General features: G+C 39.8%; 1 protein-coding gene across 1 annotated transcript in view; it reads right to left on the bottom strand.

The window, feature by feature from the left end:
- LOC149242240 (phosphatidylinositol/phosphatidylcholine transfer protein SFH11-like) overlaps positions 1–20,570 on the bottom strand; it is a 234,023-nt gene that overhangs the window by 155,637 nt on the left and 57,816 nt on the right. The gene's annotated exons all lie outside the window — the stretch shown is intronic.

The raw sequence follows: 20,570 nt of genomic DNA, 5'->3' as shown, positions 1-20,570 counted from the left end.
GGGTTTTGTAATGAATGATAATTTGTCTGTGGAATATCCAACATAAGTACAATGAGTTAAAATGCACATACGATTATAATTATATAATTGAACACTGAAAGTATGTTATATGATATACTTATTAACAATCACTGGTCACGAAGGTAAAGGGTTGTGTCCCTTAGGTTAGGTCTCTTAGTTATTATTATTATTATTTGTTAAAAAGTGTAACTAGGTTCAGTCTTCATAATGACGTGTAATTATGATTTTATGTAATTGATGTAAAGAAGAAAAAAATAAAATTATTTTTGTAATGCTTGAATCATGGGTTTCATGATCAAGGAATTTTATTTTTAGTTAAGGCTTCCATTGTGAGCCTTTAGGATTAGTCATCATGTCATAAAAGTCAATTCAATCAATGTCATGTATGAAAGACCCTTATTGGGCATGTTACATATGTATATGAGTCATTAAAAGACCCTCCAAGACCAAGCTCAAGCACCTCCTTCAAGTCGGCCTAAAGATATCTCTAGAAAGGCATGTCAGCTTTGTCACTAAGAGAAGTCAGCTTATTTGACGGGAGATCACTATATATAGGGCAGCTTAGCCTCCAATTGAAGATAGAATTTTGGTCAAGCATAAAAGACAAGAAAGAAGTGCGAGGTTCACAAGGAAAGAAGCCTATACCCAAGCGAAGGAAGGAATACCATCACCGAGGTTATTTCAGATCTCTTTTGGGGCTTGTTGACCACTAGAGTGGCACCTGATGATTATATAAAGACTCCATGCCCAAGGATGATCCAGGGGACACTTATACCATCAGATATTATCAATCAACTGAGTTTTTTAACTCTACTTCTATTTTCTCATCATCTTTCTTGTACCCAGATTCCACACCCTACGGGGAATTGTAATAAGCGATACTAGTAATGAGTTTTGAGTATATAGCAGGCCTAGGATCTTGGGACTTGATCAGAAAACGAGTACACCTTGGAGGTTTTTTATCTGGCTAATTATCCCTTTTTCCAGAGGCAGATAATTTTCTGGGTTTTTTCACTCACTTTTTACCCCAAAGTCAGGGTGACAGTTTGAAGGTTGAGCCCCTAACACATCTTAGTGTCTAGAGTCGATGTATATTACCATACTAGATCACACAAAAAAATTCGTAGAATTTGGTTAGGTCCTGTTGACATGGCGAATTTTCGCTATACCAACAAGGGGAACTAACCCGATCACAGACCCCAATTAGGCCTGCTTTCATTTGGGATGGCTAATTCCAACGGGTTTTAAGGGACCCCGTAACTGTTAAATGCGTTGAAAGATTGCTTCTGGGAAGAAGACTTTAATTAAATCAACAAAATGAAACAACCAACCTCTATGTATTGAATCCTATCTAAACTTCTTCTAACTACTCTAGTCTATGTCTTAACTATCCTAATCTATCCTGCAGGAGCATGACAAAGAGAAGTTAAACATCATATATGAATTCCAAGTCTAAATGAATCAATTACTGGTTCACATAAGAACAAGGTTGCATCAAATCCTAATCGCAATCCAATTACTTATATAGGAATATACATTCCTTTCCATACAAATAACACTTGCAACTGATGTTTAACAAAGTTTGGAATCAGCGACCTTTCATGAATTATCAATGCTATTGAATTACATTCAAATAACCAGGAATAACCATGAGCTGTTAGTCATCAACATGCACAAATCAAATCACATTTGTCTTTATACCAGCAATAACACACTGATTCTAAACATATGAGAGAAAAGGAAAATAAATCTGAAAGAACAGGCTCCTTCTTGAACCAAACAGTCCTCTTTATTCACAATAAATCAAAGTTGTTTTCTCCCAACAAAAAGCCCTTCCCTCCTACCTGGAAGTAATATTTATGCCTTAGGCCATGACCCTTCGTCTTCCCCTATTCTTTTCAATATACCAATCCGAATATACAGATGTAGAGCCATCGTTGTCACTGCTGACACGTAGAAGGCGTTTCCTGCCACTGGAGCGCTTCATTTCCTGGGGAAATGAATAGGTGTTGAGTAGAAGATGATGACTGTGTGTCATCTCTTCATGATGAGATCTGGGGCAGTTTCGCTTTCGGAATACACAGGCAACACCTAGAAACCGACTGAAAATGCCAAAGGCCGGCTCTTTCAACAGAACACACCAGCATATATGAGTTTTCCGGATCCGCTTATGCATCCTTTACTCATTGCCTGCAGAGATAATAGACACTAGTCATGCTTATGAAAATACGACATAAATGCTTTAAAAACATAAGTCTTGCCTTCATTGAACATTTATTACATCAAATGTGAAAGAATCCTCCCCTGATTTTTAATTTATGCATTGATTAAGTCCTGCGAGTGTGAATCCGATTTATATTGAAAATAATGGCATAACACATAACCGGATGGTATTTCGGAAGGGGTGCATGTGGTAACCAGTATTATGAGGAAGGCCCCGGATTCCACTCTTCAAACGACACATAGTAGCTAGGAAGAAAGAGGATACCGCTTTTCGGGCGAGTATTCCTCGAGATGTTTGTTCACCCGAAATTTGCGTGGACTGTTGGATCCACGAGAGGTAGATCAACAGTGGAGGATTGGGGAGGCAGACTTGAAATGCATATGAGCCGTATTTAATGATCTATTCGGATCCACAACATAAGATTTCCCTTTAAAAAACCCCGACTTCAATGTTTTTTGAAAAACACAAGAATATACGAGAAAACCCGTAACGGCCGGACTTCAAATTTTATATACCCGAGCCTAAAATTATTGGCGGGTGCGGTCATCACCCCTTCGCTAACTGCATAACCCTTGGGCTCCGCCGATTGCGATAAGCGATCGGGGAAGGCGGACCCGAAATATATATATATACACTGCATGTAATAGCCCTGGTAAGTCTGCAATGTATGATTTTCTTTGAAAAGCCCCGACCTTAACACTTTTCGTGAAACACAAGATTATACGGGAAAACCCACGTCTGGCCGTAAGGCCGGACTTGAAATAATATATGCCAGAATTCACGATCATCGATGGGTCCGGGTGATAGCAGTGTGCCTTATATATAGGCCCCAGACCCTCCCGATAGCGATAAGCGATTTAGCTCCGGACCCGAAACATATATAACGTGGTTACTAAAACCATCGGGTTCGATAGATGGTGGCGTGTTATATATATATATAAGCCCTAGACCTCCCGATAGTGATAAGCGATTTAGCTCCGGACCCGATATATATATGTAATATGGTTGATAATGCCATCGAGTCCGGAAGACAGTGGAGCGCCTTATATAAAAGCCCGGGACCTCGCCGATAGCGATATGCGATGGGGCTCCGAACCCGAAATATATGCATTTCGGTTAATAAAACCATCGGGTCCGGAAGCCATGTATGTGTTGTGTTTTAATGTTGATTGCGGTAGGAGAAAAGGGGTGATTTATGTATATTGATGAAGGATTTTCATTATAAAGAGTTCTAATGGGAATGAGGTACGATAGAAGGTTTTTTGAGGGTTAGGAAGGGTTACGATGGAGGAAATGAATGGAGGGTTCAACCATTAGGAATTGAATATTTGACTCGGTAACAAGTTAGAGTCTCTAGGCTAAAACAGATCATTCGGAGAGGTGAAAGTTCAACTTTTAGGGGACCCATTCAAAATTGCTGCAAAGGCAAGTTTTGATAGGGTGGTGGTTGTGGCCACAACAAATGGTGAACCACTGGGCGAACCAGTTATCTCTGTTTCCAAATAAACCATGGATCAATAGAATATCAAGGTGTTGAGATAAACTTGAAATGCAAACTGTATAGATGAACAGGCATGGGTTCCACTTCAACATTGATTGCTTCAGGTGGGATAGAGACAAATAGCTTCTACTTACTGATAGGGTTTTGACAGGCATTCTCCAATGGTAGTGTTATGGGATTTATTGACCTTCCTTTAACTGTTTCCCACTTTCAAAGATCCTTTTGGGGCCATCACTGGTCTGTCAATGCCTATTTAGGTGTGTACCTCAGCGCTTTGTTGCTCATCAAATTTGATGTAGATACGTTTATCTGCACTCTATATAAGAATTTCAGTGCTATATCTTCACATGATTGAATGGGGCGCAGTCATGGATCTTGCCATATTTTTAAACCGCTTAAGCAAGGTTGGGCTTGCTGTGTCAACCCGTACTCTCAGCCTAGCAACAGTCCCTACTATAACCGGCTTCCCAAATAACCTGTCCTTCCAGATTGGCACAAGGACTTGAATTTCATTTTCTTTTAAATAAGTCCTTCCAGTTTTAGGCACAAGGGCTAGAGCACAATTGGATTTGCCATAGGGTATATGACAGTGAGCGTAGCCCATGAAAGGAGGTTTACTTGTAGATAACAAGTATTGGACAATTTAGTGTGGTGGATGGGACCAATGGAGAATCACTGTAAACCTTACAGGGAAGTATAGGCTAGGTCTGAGTGGGATTTATTTAAAATGCAACGTTCCTCCATGCCAGTCCAACTGTAGTTACACATTTTTTGTTTTATAAAGATGCCCCCACATGCTCCAGATATCCAAGTTATCAACAGATCTCACCTAGTTCCCAATAGATGTCAATGAGTGGCTTCGGTTTGAATTCCACCGCTGATTTACAAGCTCTTATGGGCTCATTGAAAATTTGTTTGATTTGCAAGGTAATGATGGATTTAGAATCAGCAGACTCACTAGCAGGTTAAAGAGGAAAGTAAAGGTTGATGGTGGTGAATGAGTGCAATCTGAAAAGGTAAAAGCGAGACTGGAGGACTGAAATCAACTGGGTGAAAAGGATTGTAATTCAAAACAGAAGGAAAATGAATTTTGCAGAAAAACAAGAAAGGAAAGGGTGGAAATGTGACTAAACTAACAGCAAAATAAAATAAATCCTAACCTACTCAGGAGGTAACCACCATGTGGTGGCTACTGGAAGTATCTTTTGAGATGTTGGCCATTAACAGGGAGTTTTCCAGTGTCTCCCTGTAAAGTTTTCAACCTGTAAGTTCCCTGACCAATTTTTTCCACAACTTGGAATGGGCCCAGCCATAAGTGTTGGAATTTCGTGTGTTTACCTTTTGGCTCACTCAGCTTGTCCCATTTCAGGACTAGCTCCCCTACTTGGAAATCTTTATCTCCTGCCAGATGATGATCAAACCATCTTTTCACAATCATTTGGTGATTTCTGAATTTATTTCTGGCTTTATCTCTCAATTCCTCCAACCTCATCAGTTGGTTGATCCTCTCTTGAAGCAAGGCTGAAGGGGTTCCTCTTGAAGCTTGGGAGAGCTGTAGAGAGGGGAGGGTAACGTTGGGAGGTAGGATGGCTTCCTGTCCATAGACAAGGAAGTATGGGGAGTTTCCTAAGGCCACTTTTGGGCTGACCCTATCGGCCCAAAGGGCATTTGTTAGAGCATTGTGCCAGTTCCTCTGGTTGTCAGCAACGGACTTACGGATTATGCGTATGAGGTTCTTATTTGAGGACTCTGCAACTCCATTTCCCTGGGGGTAATAGTTTGATGCATACCATATGTGAATTGATTTATCAATAGCAAATTCCGTCAGTTTCAGTGATGAAAAGTACAAAGCATTATCAAATATGAGAGAGTCGGGGATGCCACACCTGTTGATAATGAATTTCTCAATAAATGATATTACCTCGTCTTCATTTACCTTCCGAAGCGGGATGGCTTCGGTCCATCTCGTGAAGTAGTCAATTGCTGTGAGTATATACTTATGCCGCTGCAAAGAGTTTGGGGTGATCTCGCCTATGACATCTAGGCCCCATTGCTAGAATGGGCGATAAATCATAACGGGCCTAAGGGGAACAGCAGGCTTTCTTTCTCGTCCTGCGGCGGTTTGACACAACTTGCATTTGTGAGCATAGGCATGCGAGTCTTTGAACATTGTGGGCCAATAACATCCGGCTCTTAATATTTTGTGAGCAGTGGTCTCTCCGACATAGTGACCACCTGCTGGGTCGTCATGCATTTCTTTCAAGACATGGTCGACATCATCCTTTTCCAAACACCTTAGCCAGATTCCATCATAATTTTTTCCGTATAATATGTTATTGGCCAAATGATATTGATTAGATTTCAATCTGATTGCTCTCCTTTGTGATGCATCCATGTGTTTAGGACATGATCCCTGTATTAGATAGAAGCGTATGTTGTAGTACCACGACTTAGGATCCAAAAAGGCTTCCGACGTTTCTCGCTCATACATCAGTGCTTCGTTAATCCATAGGGGCTCCTCCCTGAATTCCATTTGTGCATATTGCATGCTCTGCGTTTCTGGTTCTTCGGACACCCCTTCTTTATCCACCAAGGCTTCTGTTGCTAGCCTGCAAAGTCCCTGCCCTCGAACTATCTATGCCGGCTTAATCTCGAGGTCGAACTCTTGAAGGGCGGTTATCCAATTCCCTCTCTGTTCACCCATTTCCTTCTACACGAAGAGGGCTCTTACAGCAGGATGGGGAACGATTACTTTGGTCCTGGCCTTTAGTAAATAAGGGCGAAAATGTTTTACGGCCTTGAAAACCGCAAAGCCCTATTTCTCCACGTTTGGGTAGTTGAGTTCTACCCCTTGGAGATTAGAGCTCATATAAGAAATAGGGACTTCGTTGCCTTCGTTATTTTTTTGAGTGAGTATTGCGGCATATGAAACATTAGAAGCAAAAGTGTACAAGAAGAATTCCTTGTCGAAATCAGGGCTGACCAATGCAGGAGCTTTAGCGATGGCTTCCTTGATTCGTTGAAACGCTTTCTTGGCTTCATCGCTCCACTTATACATAACGTATTTTTTCATCATTAGCTGCATGGGGCGCACTATTTTGGCGAAACCTGAGACAAATTTCCTAACGAAATTGATCTTCCCGAAGAAAGATTGCATTGCTCTTTTATTTGCAGGGGGTTGTATTCTAACGATAGTCTCTATTCTTTCAAGATCAATAACAATCCCTTCTTTAGAGAGGATATAACCCAGTAGTTTCCCCTCTGTGACTGCGAAAATGCTCTTCTTAGGATTCAACGATATCCTGTATCTTCGGCATCTTTCAAAGATTTGTTTCAGGTGACAAATATGATCCCTTCTATGATATGAATACACTGTAATGTCATCCATATATACTACTACTGATCTGTTAAGCAACCCTCAGAAAGCTATATCCATAGCTCTCTGGAATGTGGCGCCCGCATTAATAAGTCCAAAAGGCATTTTGCGATATGCGTAAGTGCCCCATTTAGTGTTGAAGGTTGTCTTAAGTTGATCCCCATTAGATACTAACACTTGATTGTATCCTGAAAATCCGTCTAATAGGGGCAACATTTAGAACCCAGATACGCACTGAAGAATGTGCTCCATAGAAGGGACAAGATAGTTATCCTTTTGCGATGCTTTTTTCAGGTTTCTGAAATCAATACACAACCTGATGTCTCCATTTTTCTTTCTTACTGGCACGAGATTGGCTACCCAGCGTGTGTGTCTGACAGGAAAGATGATTTTAGCATCCAGCATTTTGTTTAATTCTTTCTTCACCAATGGTTCTAGGCTTGGATGCATCTTACGAAGCTTTTGTTGGTAGGGCCTAGCCTCCTTTTCCAAAGGAATTACATGCTACATAACGCTGGTATCAAAGGTTTTTAGGTCTCCATATGTCCATGCAAAGACGTCCTTGTATTCTTTAAATAGCTTGACAAATGCAGCCTTTTCTTGTGGAGAGCACCCCAAGCCCAAATTGACATTTTTTGGGTCTTCTTTGGTTCCCAGGTTGACCGATTCATACTTCATGGATGAGCTATGCGTTTTGTAGTTAGTCGGCTTCTTGAATTTATCATGCAAGTCATACAAGTGCTCCATCTTAACAACTGACTTGGGAATCACATTGGGCTGATCCTTTTCCTCATCTTCCCTCTCGTTCATAAGCCTATCATGTTCTTTTTCATCAATGATTGCATCCTTGAATGTCTTCTTGTAGTGCAAGAACTCAAGGATTTTCTCGTCATCTTCGAACACCTGTCAATTTGAGATGTTATCAGGCACGGATGGTCTGAAAATCAATTCAACATAACATTTATTCTTCTTCAATCTAAAATCAAGGAAAATTTTAGCAACCATAATAGCCATAAGATTAGCATCTTGGTTTTGCGCTTGAGGTATGTATGTGATATTAAAAGAATCAAAACTGTCAATTAAGCTCCATACCTCATGCTGATACCTTACCAGGTGTGGCAAATTGCAGTGTATCCTCTTCCTTACCTGGTCCACAATTATCTGAGTCACCAAAAACTTTAAGATTTTTCACCTTCATATCAATGGCTTTCTTTAGGCCCTACAACAAGCCTTCATATTTTGTCGTGTTGTTGGTGCACATGAACTCCAACTGGTTGGCCATCAGAGTTGGTTCCCTTATGGATCAACGAGAACGCTCCCAGCACTTGCACCTTCAAGGCAGTTAGAGCCATCAAAATAGAATGTCCAAAATATAGAGTCTAGTGTTACATCAATTGAATTGCTTCCTACGAAACTAATTCTATCAAATACTATATTACAAGGTGGTTCATCGATTGGATTGCAGGGGAGAGCTTCCAATTGTGTGTTTATTGCAGTTCCTTCACTTGTTTTTGCATGGAATTCTCCAAAACAGGTCTTCATAGCATAAACATTGAAACTATAGTTCCCAAGAATAGAGTTGGTAAACATTACAGGTTCATTGGGACCATTTAGTTCCATCACTACATACTTCATGTATCTTTCACGATCAACTCTCAGCATATCACCCTTCCCCTTCTGAGGCAACAAGAGATGGGACCAATCAGTTGAGAAATATCCATTCAGTTTTGCTGACCAATCCCTACTAAGCAGCATTCCATAAGCCTTGGGTATATCAACTACCACTATATCAATGACTTGAGTGTATTGTGGTTTAGCAGTCATCCGAATCAATACATCTTTCAATTCCCCAATTACTTTCACATTTGTCCTGTCTAATTGCATGATTCGAGTTCTAGTTTTCTCAGGTATCGCATGAAGTCTTTTAGCAACAACGTAAGGCATCACAGTGGATGAGGCACCTGAGTCTACCAAGCAATTGTGTATGTTCATGTTGAAGATTTCAAAAGTGATTATGAAAGGGGGAGTCATGGATTTTGATTTCCTCCCTATCATGGCTGCACTGACATCTTGGGGCTTTGATTCATTTTTGATAGGGTGGCTTCCATGGCTGCTGGCTTTTGGGCAGTGCTGGGAGTACCAATGTTTTTAAAACCGGAACCGGTGACCGGACCGGTCCACCTAATGAACCGGTTTACCGACCGGAACCGGTCTAACCGGCACTGGTTTGGTCTAAACGAACCGGTTTTAAAAAAATACGTTAAATAATCAATTTTTAATGAAACAAAACTATTTTTAAGATGTAAAACCATGATTCCAAGCCAATAGAGACAAAATATGCAAAGTTTGCTCATTTATATACCATGTAAGGTGAATACATCAAAATGGCACCGAGTGCAATACATATCATCAACAAAATAGAAAAATACATAACAAATGAGGCTCTAAATGGCCTATAAAGTCCAAAAACATTGCTGCAAGCTATGAGGCCATTGGCCTACTACAAGTCTACAGTATACACATGATCAATCATCAAGTTCATTACCAGTACTAGTAGTAGACACAAGATCATCATCAGGAGCTACATAGACATCATCTGGTTCAGAGTCTGAGGATGCCTCAGCCTGATCTGCAACCTCAGTATCAATGCCACCAATGACAATAGAAGTGGACCTAATGGAAGCACGAGTTTGTCGACCTGCATGACTAGTGCCTTCCATTGGTTCCTTGCCTTTCCTTGATGCCGCTATTGATCCTGGTTCTGATGCCACCACATAATCTGCTTCATCCCCCGCCAAAGCCATGTCGATATCAAAATCAGCCTCAAACACAGGTTCTTCAGTCTCCTCCACCCATTCTGATGTTGGATCAATATCGTCCAACACAATGGGATCTAGATCAGGAGTTTTTCTTATCATTTGGAGCTCTAATTGCATTTATTGTTTACCCCCAAACCATGAAATCCTGAAAACCATTAAGTCTGCTGAATTTTGAGTGAAATCTAAAATTCTAGTTTCTCCATATGAAATCCAATGAGGTCGAAACCACTCTCAAACATCCTGAGTCATTTCATGGTAATGTTAAAAATTTAAGTAAAAGGATGAAAATGAAAATTAAAGGAAATGTCACTTTTACTTTAAGAATTTAACATTACCATTAATTGCCAACATTGTTAGGGTTGAAACACCCTTAGTCCCCCCCCAAAACCCCTCAAACACAGTCAAAAACATGTTTTTTTAACTTTATGGTGGTTGTGCCTAAAACCGGCCGGTTTAGGACAAAACCGGCCGATTTTGTCCTAAACCGGCCGGTTTTCACCGGTTAGGGCCAAAAATCGGGCAAATGAAGGGTCTGACCGGGTTTTTAGGCCGGTTTGAACCAGCCAGCTAGCTAACCGGCTGGTTTGACCGGTTACCGGTTTTTCTGAGCGGTTTTTAAAACTATGGGGAGTACTAACAGGTCTGGAGACCGACTTCTGGGTTTGGTTGCTCAGAATGGTGGGATTTTTGTAGTTTCGCTCATTCATAGCTTTCAAGAGTAGATCTCTTTGCTGCCTTAATTTTAGCAAATCGAATTATGTTATATTAGCCCTAGATTTCTTAAGATCATCCACAATATTGTAATCAATGTTATAAACAGGATAGGGCAAAGTAAACATACCGGTTTTTCCATTCTTAAGCGGGACTTTACCATTGTGAGTCGCCTTCGTTGCATTTGGAGACGCATTTTCTTTCTCTGGATGGTTTGCAGCTAGGGTATTCTTGGACTGACTACTAGGTCTACCCTTCTCAACAGGAACTTTGGGAGCAGATGCCTTCACAGGGCGAACATTTTTCTTGGTCTAATCTACAGGCTTCATCACACCGCAAGTGGTCGCTTGCTTCGTGTGTGGATTTCATTAGTGTGGATTTCAGCCATATTGTCTCCTTGGTCATCATCGTTCTCATTTGTATTGAATCCCACAATACGTTGATTTGAGATTCTTCTTCCAAGGGCTCTTCTACTTGGTATTCTTCCTCATCTTCTTGTTCTGGCTCTAGCTCCACTATAGGTTCTTCTTGGTTAAGGAGCGATCCGATAAGAGCCAGCTCTTCTGTATTTAAATTCCCTTCATTGGGTGGAGCAGGCAGTGCAAGTGGACCATGACCACCTTCTGTCTTCTTATGATAGAAAGGTTTGAAAGGCTTTCTGTTGTTATACTCTCCTCCACTCCCGCTTGTACTCTCTCCAGAATTCCTTTTCATATTGATGACTGTGTTTGTTAGTTTCTTAATGATCCGATGCAAACCTTCCACATCTGTGGTGTCCCTTTCTTTGCCCTCGGCCACTTTGTTATCACTCCCATTATTCTTCTTGGATGACTGAGAGGCTTTCTTTCCTTCGGTTGGATGATGACATGCTGTGAGGCTAATCATCTCATTGTCGACTTTTACCGATTCATCGATAGCACGTTGTAAGGTTTCTGCATTACTCCTCTTGACCCACATCGCAGTAGGGATAGGAAGAGCAGTGATGTAGAATTCCATCAGCACCTCCTCAGTAGGTCTAGCGTTATCTGGGGTTCTGTTAAACAGGGTGTTGAACCGGATGTAAAATCCTTGACCTTTTCTTTGGTTTCCATTTTCAAACAGGATAATTCTAGAACTAAGGCCGCAGGGGTTTTGTCATTGCCATACTTGTCTAAAAAGGCCTATTAAAAGGCAGCCCACGAGGTGATTGATCCTGTTATCAAGCTAAAGTACCATGTGGAAACTGCACCAATCAGGGTAAAAGGGAATAGGTGACATACTATATCTTCATCAGCTACCCCAAGCATGCGCACAACTAGGAAGAAAGAATGAATATGGTTATCAGTGGTGTCTCCCTTCTCAGGGTCGAATTTAGGCAGTACTCTTTCTACATTCTTGGGTAAGGGATGTTGCTGCCCAAGTACCTTTACGGTGTCCTGAGCGAGCCAGGGAGGAAGTGCTCCCGAAGGAGGTGGGAGTTGCTTCCCACTGGGTTGAGGAATATTAGCCATATCACAGATAGGGATGTTCTGGTTGAAGGTTTCTTCAAGGACTTCTTTATTAAGACTTCCCAAATCAGGCCAGGGATTACCTTAAGAGAGTGGATCTTCAGGAATTCTTCCCAAGGAGTGTCAATACTTTGCAAGGATTCAAGCACAATATCTTCAAGAGACGGGGTTGCAGATGTCTCTCGGTTTATGGAACAGATCCTTGGCTTTCTTTTAGTTGTCGGAGGTAAAGAATGAAAGATGGGAAGCTAAGAGAGGGAACAAGTGTAAGCCTGAGTAAGTATTCTAACTGTTTGTTCCTGAGTGACAGGATACTCCCACAATGTCTCTTCTTCGAAATGAGGCTTTCTGGAGCAGAAGGAAGGGTCTTTTCGACCTTCACGATCAATGTATTAATCTTTTCGAGTCCATGCGCGACATTTATAGATGAAATCATAAAAAGCTGTGGACGGTGGTTCAGGCCCTCCTTCTAGCGCCAATTTCTTGACATGGGGAATTTTCGCTATACCAACAAGGGGAACTAACCCGATCACAGACCCCAATTAGCCCTGCTTTTGTTTGGGATGGCTAGTTCCAACGGGTTTTAACAGACCCCGTAAACTGTTAAATGCGTTGAAAGATTGCTTCTGGGAAGAAGACTTCAATTAAATCAACAAAAAAAACAGCTAACCTCTATGTATTGAATCCTATCTATACTTCTTCTAACTACTCTAGTCTATGTCTTAACTATCCTAATCTATCCTGCAGGAGCATGACAAAGAGAAGTTAAATATCATATATGAATTCCAAGTCTAAATGAATCAATTACTGGTTCACATAAGAACAAGGTTGCATCAAATCCTAATTGCAATCCAATTACTTATACAGGAATATACATTCCTTTCCATACAAATAACACTTGCAACTAATGTTTAACAAACTCTGGAATCAGCGTCCTTTCATGAATTATCAATGCTATTGAATTACATTCAAATAACCAAGAATAACCATGAACTGTTAGTCATCAATATGCACAAAGCAAATCACATTTGTCTTTATACCAGCAATAACACACTCATTCTAAACATATGAGAGAAAAGGGAAATAAATCTGAAAGAACAGGCTCCTTCTTGAACCAAACAGTCATCTTTATTCACAATAAATCAAAGTTGTTTTCTCCCAACAAAAAGCCCTTATCTCCTATCTAGAAGTAATATTTATGCCTCAAGCCATGACCCTTCGTCTTCCCCTGTTTTTTTCAATATACCGATCCGAATATACAGATGTAAAGCCATCGGTGTCACTGCTGACACGTAGAAGGCGTTCCCTGTCACTGGAGTGCTTCATTCTTGGGGAAATGAATAGGTGTTGATTAGAAGATGATGATTGTGCGTCATCTCTTCATGATGAGATCTGGGGCAGTTTCACTTTCGGAATACACAGGCAACACCTGGAAACCGACTAAGAATGCCAAAGGCCGGCTCTTTCAACAGAACACACCCGCATATATGAGTTCTCCAGATCCGCTTATGCATCCTTTACTCATTGCCTGCAGAGATAATAGACACCAGTCATGCTTATGAAAATATGACAAATGCTTTAAAAACATAAGTCTTGCCTTCATTGAACGTTTATTACATCAAATGTGAAAGAATCGGCCCCTGATTTTTAATTTATGCATTGATTAAGTCCCACAAGTGTGAATCCTATTTATATTGAAAATCATGGCATAACACATAACCGAATGGTATTTCGGAAGGGGTGCAAGTGGTAACCGGTATTGCGAGGAAGGCCCTCGATTCCACTCTTCAAACGACACATAGCAGCTAGGAGGAAAGAGGATACCGCATTTCGAGCGGGTATTCCTCGAGCTATTTGTTCACCCGAAATCTGCGTGGACTGTTGGATCCACGAGAGGTAGATCAACGGTGGAGGACTGGGTAGGCGGACCTGAAATGCATATGAGCGCGATTATTGATCCCTTTGGATCCACAATATAAGCTTTCCCTTTGAAAAACCCCAACTTCAATGTTTGTCGAAAAACACAAGAATATACGGGAACCGAACTTCAAATTTTATATACCCGAGCCTATAATTATAGGCGGGTCCGATCATCACCCCTTCGCTAACTGCATAACCCCTAGGCTCCACCAATTGCGATAAGCGATCAGGGAAGGCGAACCCGAAATATATATATATATACTGCACTTAATAGCCCTGGCGGGTCCGCAATGTATGATTTTCTTTGAAAAGCCCCGACCTTAGCACTTTTCGTGAAACACAAGATTATACGGGAAAACTCGGTCAGACTTGAAATAATATATGCCCAAATTCACGATCATCGGCGGGTCCGGGTGATAGCGGTGTGCCTTATATATAGGCCTCGGACGCTCCCTATAACGATAAGTGATTTAGCTCCAGACTCGAAACATATATATCGTGGTTAATAAAACCATCGGGTCCAGTAGATGGTGGCGCACTATATATATATGTAATATGGTTGATAATGCTGTCAGGTCTGTAAGACAGTGGAGCGCCTTATATAAAAGCCCGAGACCCCGCCGATAGTGATATGCGATGGGGCTCCGGACCTGAAATATATGCATTTCGGTTAATAAAACCGTCGGGTCCGGAAGCCATGTATGTGTTGAGTTTAATGTTGATTGCGGTAGGCAAAAAGGGGTGATTTATGCATATTGATGAAGGATTTTCATTATAAAGAGTTATAATGGGAATGAGGTGCAATAGAAGGTTTTTGGATGGTTAGGAAGGGTTACAATGGAGGAAATGAATGGAGGGTTCAATAAAGACTTTGGGGTTTCATTCATGAGGTGTTCTTCGTTTGAGAGTGTGATGAATTGTTGATCATTGGTATAATTCCTTTTACTCATGCTTTGATCTAATTTGTTTTCATATGCTCTTTTAGATTTGTTAATGTAGAGCTATCTTGCATTGACATTTGATTTAGAAGTATGCTCTAGGTATAGAATGCTCTAGTTGGTTTTAAATAAATCTCTAAAGTTTCTTATCATTGTTTATTGTTAAATCTATATGGAACTAATTCTTGATTGAAGTTTTGTAGAGAGAACATTTTGTTGGGATCATAGAATCAAGCGTGAGGGGAAGTCTTTAGAGAGATCAACCCACTCTTGATACATTTGGAAAAGAGCTCTCATTTGTTCTTTGAGCCTTCATAGTCTTATCTTACAAAGTGGTTTTGCAGGGGTTTGGCACATAGCTTGTACACAAGCCGAGCACTTCTAAATTTAAATCTCTTTTAAAAAATGTTGTACTTCATTTCTTTCATTTGTTATATAAGAACTTGAAAATGGCTAAGCAAAGACGAGAGTTTACTCTCACTCTTTAGCTTAGCCTTTTGTAAATTATAATTGTACATATACATTTTATCTTGTTGATTTTTTCACTAATACTTAACTTATTTTGCAGTCATTGTTTAGATTGTTTGCTAACTCTTGTGTGGCAGATTTTGAAGAGCAACCTCTTGCAACATCTAACAAGTGTTTGCAGGACCTTTGGCAAATGTTGGGGGTTTGATTTCCAAGGATGTCGTGAGCCCTTTTGAGGCTTATTTTGGCCAAGTCGAGTTCACTAAAGGGTTGCCCATTTTCCTCTCTAAGCCGTGGGCATTTGGAGGAAACTCACACCTTGTTTTCCTTACATAAATTTTGTGAGATCTAGTCACTACTTTCTCAAGAAAGGAGGTCTAATGTCCAAGTTTCAAGCAATTATTGTAAGGACTCTCCTTGACGTTTAGTTGAAGACTTTGAAGGGCCCTCTTCTCATTGTAATATTAATAAAAGATCTAATTTGTTTGTGGGAGCTTGGGATTTCTCCCATGGTATCCTATCTCCCCATTTAGAGGGAGACTTTTCTTGGATGGATTGACATTTGCATCGCTTAAGCTTTCACACTTCATTCACTTGCATGCTTTAATTGAAAATTAACACAACTTCACTATCACATTTCATTTTTAAGTTAAAGTTTGTTGCAATTTCATTTGAGCTTTGCATTCTCTATCTTATTGTTGCTTGGAGCCACAAGCTTACACTTTGGGCAATTCATCCTTCACATGCAACCATTTTATATTCTTAACAAACTTTGATTTGTTTCCAGTTACCTTGGTAAATTGTTTCATGAGCACTTGAATACATGCTTCATTTTTATGCTATTTTGTTATCTTGAATATTGGAGCAATTTATTGTCATTGTCTATTTGAAACAAATTTTACTTTCAAGCAAATTATTTGTATCATTTTAATTCATTGATGAGACACATGCAACACTTGTAAGCTAATTTTATTCCTCCAATTGAAGTTATAATTGTAATTTATGTTGAATACTATTTCATTTTCAAGCGTTGCAAATCAATTTTTTTGAAGCATTTGCATGTAGAATCACTTTAATTTGGAGAATTAACACAACTTGCACTTCATCTAGGCATTTTAGTATAGGAAGGCCCCTAGATTCATTAAAATTGCACCTCAACATAAGTTGGTTGAAGTAGACATTTTAGGGATCCTCTACTCCTCTATTGACTCCTCACTGTGAAATCCATATCTTTGGGTGAGGGTAATGTTTGAAGATTGAAGAGTTAAATTGTAATCATGTTGTAGAGATAATTAATAAAATTAACCAAAAGCACTTTCCATTACATTTACTTTACTTGTCTCTTTATGGTTTGAGTTTTCATATGCAAAGTTTATTCCAAAAACAAGTATTGTAATCTTTTCAAACAAGTGCTTTCTTTTCATGCTTCAAATCTAATTTCATATTGATGTCTTGGTTTAGCACTTCATTTCTTTTACATTTCCAAGTTAATTACTAATTTTTGGGTTTTGGCAAGATATGTTTCACATGTTTTGATTTATAAAGAGTATTATCTCGAAAACATTTTGTATCTTACATATCTTGTGCTAACAATTTTTGTTTACATTTTAGTGTTACTTTACTTTCTCTTTTGAGAGCATTGCATTTTACTTTGAGAAAATATATCTTTAAATTGTTGAGCAAATTCCTTTATGGTACTGGTTTTATGGTTTTTGTCATATCAATGGTTGGCATTGTTATTTCAAGTTGCTCACTTCATATTTGTTCATAAATCCTTAAAAGTAATTCATTTTCAATATAACACTCTCCTAGAAACTCACATCTTTTAACTTAACTTTTCATTAGGGACCACCCCCCTTAGCTAACCTAGGAGATAGCTCAAACAAAGAGACTTGGGATTAGTGTGACAACCCCTTCTCTGAGTTCCCTGCCACCAACCACACCTTGTGGGGTTGAAGGCTTTTCTCACTGACTTGTAGGTAGGTGTAGGCGACAGGGTCAACACGGCTAACACCTCCACATGTGCGAGAATCTAGTACTGTCTGCTGCAAAGAAGGGTCGAGGCTAGTAAAGGTCACTCTAGAAGCTGAATCAAGAGAGAAGACATTGCATTCATCAAGCCAATGTGTAGAAGGAAGTCCTTCCATCCAATCGAAGTGGTAACAAGGTGCAAAAAGTGGTCAACATCCATCACACATACTGCAACTAGGGTTCTCAAGAGGCTGAGGGTTGCAAGTCCGATCCAAGAGCCGAGATCTAAAGGATAGCCGAGAAGGAGGGAGAAGCAAGCAGTTTGACCATCATTGACTCAAGGAAGAAGAGGTTAAACTAAGAGGTCTTGAGACTTTGTCTTGGAGAGGAAAATAGGTCAAGGGTCTTGGTCTTAGTATTCGTCAATTGAAGTCTCTATAGAAGAAGAATTCGCTTGGGTTTTCCTCTCAAGTTGGAGAGGTTTTGGCCCTAGTTGATCGCACACATTCTGTGTCTCTTATCTCTTTATTGTTTTCGCTTTGGTAGTTGTTTGATGAAGAAGATCACTATAATAATCTAAGTTTCTAACTAAATAGAAGATCCTAATATAAAGAAGTAAAAAGCATTCACAAGCAGTTATCATAAAAGAAATAACCTAATTGCTATGCCCTAGATTTCTCATCACGGTATCAGAGCTAAGGTGACAAATCAAGTAAAGGGCATCTCATCAAGAGACATAATCACTCAAGGATCAAATCTCGAAGGATATCAAAGTGAAGTCAATATCTACAAAGAAGTGTCAAAACCCTAGATCGAAGTGGAAGTCTACACCAGAAGAAGTCTTGGGATCCTCAAAAGACCACAAAGACACTGCTCAAGTTGAAGAACTTACAAATCAAAGTTTCTTGAAGACTATTCATCCTAGAGAAGCAAGATCAAGGACATTGTCATTATCTTCAAAAATTCTAAGGCGATCTCCCTCTCGTAGAAGAAAGGTCCTTACCATTGAAGAAAATCATCCCAGAAGCATCAAGACATCATCAAGAAGTCATCATTGATCATCATCAAGGACATCACCATCAAAGGATCTAAAGTGATCTCCTTCTTTGTGGAGTCAAGGATCACTCTTGAAGAGATCTATCTTCATCAAGGAGAAGTTCTCTATCATCTATATTATCATCAAATTCAAGGAGGCAGCAAGTGAAAGAAGCATCTTCACAAGTATAGCTATGTTTGAATTTGTCAAAATGTATTTTTGCAAGGAAAGCAACAAATTGGTTGGGGCTTCAAACTATCTTGAATGGAAGAAGAGGATAGATCTGAATCTCATTGAAAATGAAGTTATGGATCATGTCAAAGGATCTATCACTGAACCATCGAAAGAAGATGCTCAAGCACTTGCAAAGTTTATGAAAGGGGAAGTGAGGGCTCAAAGGATCCTCATAGAATCCATCAAGGATCCCCTCATTCCATATGTATCTAAACTCGACACCTCAAAAGAAATATATGACAATTGGAAGAGTTGTTTTCTGTAAGCACTGCAGGAGAAGTTATCTCTCTAAGGCAAGAACTCTACAAGCTAAAGGATATCAAAAGAAAAATGAATAGCCTCATACTTTATGAGGATATCTGAAATAAGGGATCAACTTCAAGATCTGGGTGAAATAATGTCTAACAAGGAGATGATGTTACGAATATAAATTGCCTAAAATAAAATGAATATAAATAATGTAAATAATAAATAATCAAATTTTGATTATGTTAAATAGTCAATAAGTTAAGTAAAAAGGCATGCTAAAAGACATGTCAAGTCAGGAAAGGACACCTGCTTAGGTATATATATGTTGGTCCTCGTTGTTACATTCATCACTTGTTCATTTTTATATTATAGATTATTATTACAAAATACCTCTTGTGTATTTTTAACATTTAAGTCAACAAGCCTACAGGTTTTGTTGCTTCAGTGGTATTGGAGCCATGCCGCACAATATAATCATGCGAGTCTTTGAACGTTGTTCTGTTGCAATTTCTAAGCCTAACTGTTAGAAACCCTTCATGTACTTTTCTTATTTATTTCTACTACTTATTTTGATTAATTAACAAGTTATTTACCATGTAAAGACTGAAAATAAATACAAATACATGTTCAACACCTTATAGATCATCAATTGAAGGAAACAAAACAACCACACAAGTGACACCGTTGTTTTTGGACCAATGTCCCAGGAAAAACCCAATGCAGGAAAACCGGTGCAGCTATCTGAAGGTTTTAATTATTAAGCAGTTTCAGAATATAATCTGGGTGCCAAAACTGACTCACCCAACAGAGAATAATCTTGGCAGTAGTACCTCACAGTCAGAGACAAATCTTCCGGCTAAAACCCCAGATACAGAATCCCACAACTCTCAGCTCCAATCTACCTAACGAAAACTCCTAGCGTCTGCCTCTAAGGACTGCATCAGCCCTTCCTAGCCCAGCGTCATCCCAATAACCCCTGCGTCAACTTCTAGAGACACTGCATCAACCTCTAGAGCTCCTGCATCACCCATGCTAGCTCTCTTTGGCACTGCGCAACCCCTGGCTGTCTCTGCGTGAGCCCTAGCTAGCTTTGTGTGGCCTCTAGCTAGCTCTGCGTCCCTCTCTCCCGGCTTCTGCGCTGATTCCCACAGTACCCTCTTTGACTCTTTGCTTCTTTATTCACTACCTCTCAATTGCAACTTTGATCACTCTTTCGACTTCCTCAGCAAACCCTGCCCCAGAAAATCGAAATTTTGATCAACTCGGTGTGTTCTCCAAGTGACCCTCAAGCCTCCTCTTATACTTTTCTTGTTGACAATTCAACATCCGAGATTAAGTCCCTAATCAACGGCTAAGATTAACTCTGGCTTGATCCATGACTTTTGAACCCTTCTAACACTGTTTTATATTAATTCACATTAATATTTTATTTTCCCTAAGTTTAGACTTAGGGACTCCATTAAAAATATTAATTATTTTAATATCTCCCAAACTGTTTAGAATCTGCCCAAACCATTTCTGGGCATTGGAGATCTCATGTACTTTAGCCTCTTCACCAATTTTTGTGGCTAGAGCACATCCGATGCTACCCAAATCAACACACTTTAGATTAATA

This window comes from Pinus tabuliformis, chromosome 8 (genome assembly GCF_031772625.1).
Source record: "Pinus tabuliformis cultivar Carrire ecotype Pingquan chromosome 8, CPIR1, whole genome shotgun sequence".
In the NCBI taxonomy this organism is placed as follows: domain Eukaryota; kingdom Viridiplantae; phylum Streptophyta; class Pinopsida; order Pinales; family Pinaceae; genus Pinus; species Pinus tabuliformis.
The sequence above is the reverse complement of the archived record's forward strand: the minus strand, read 5'-3'. Positions and strand labels throughout refer to the sequence as shown.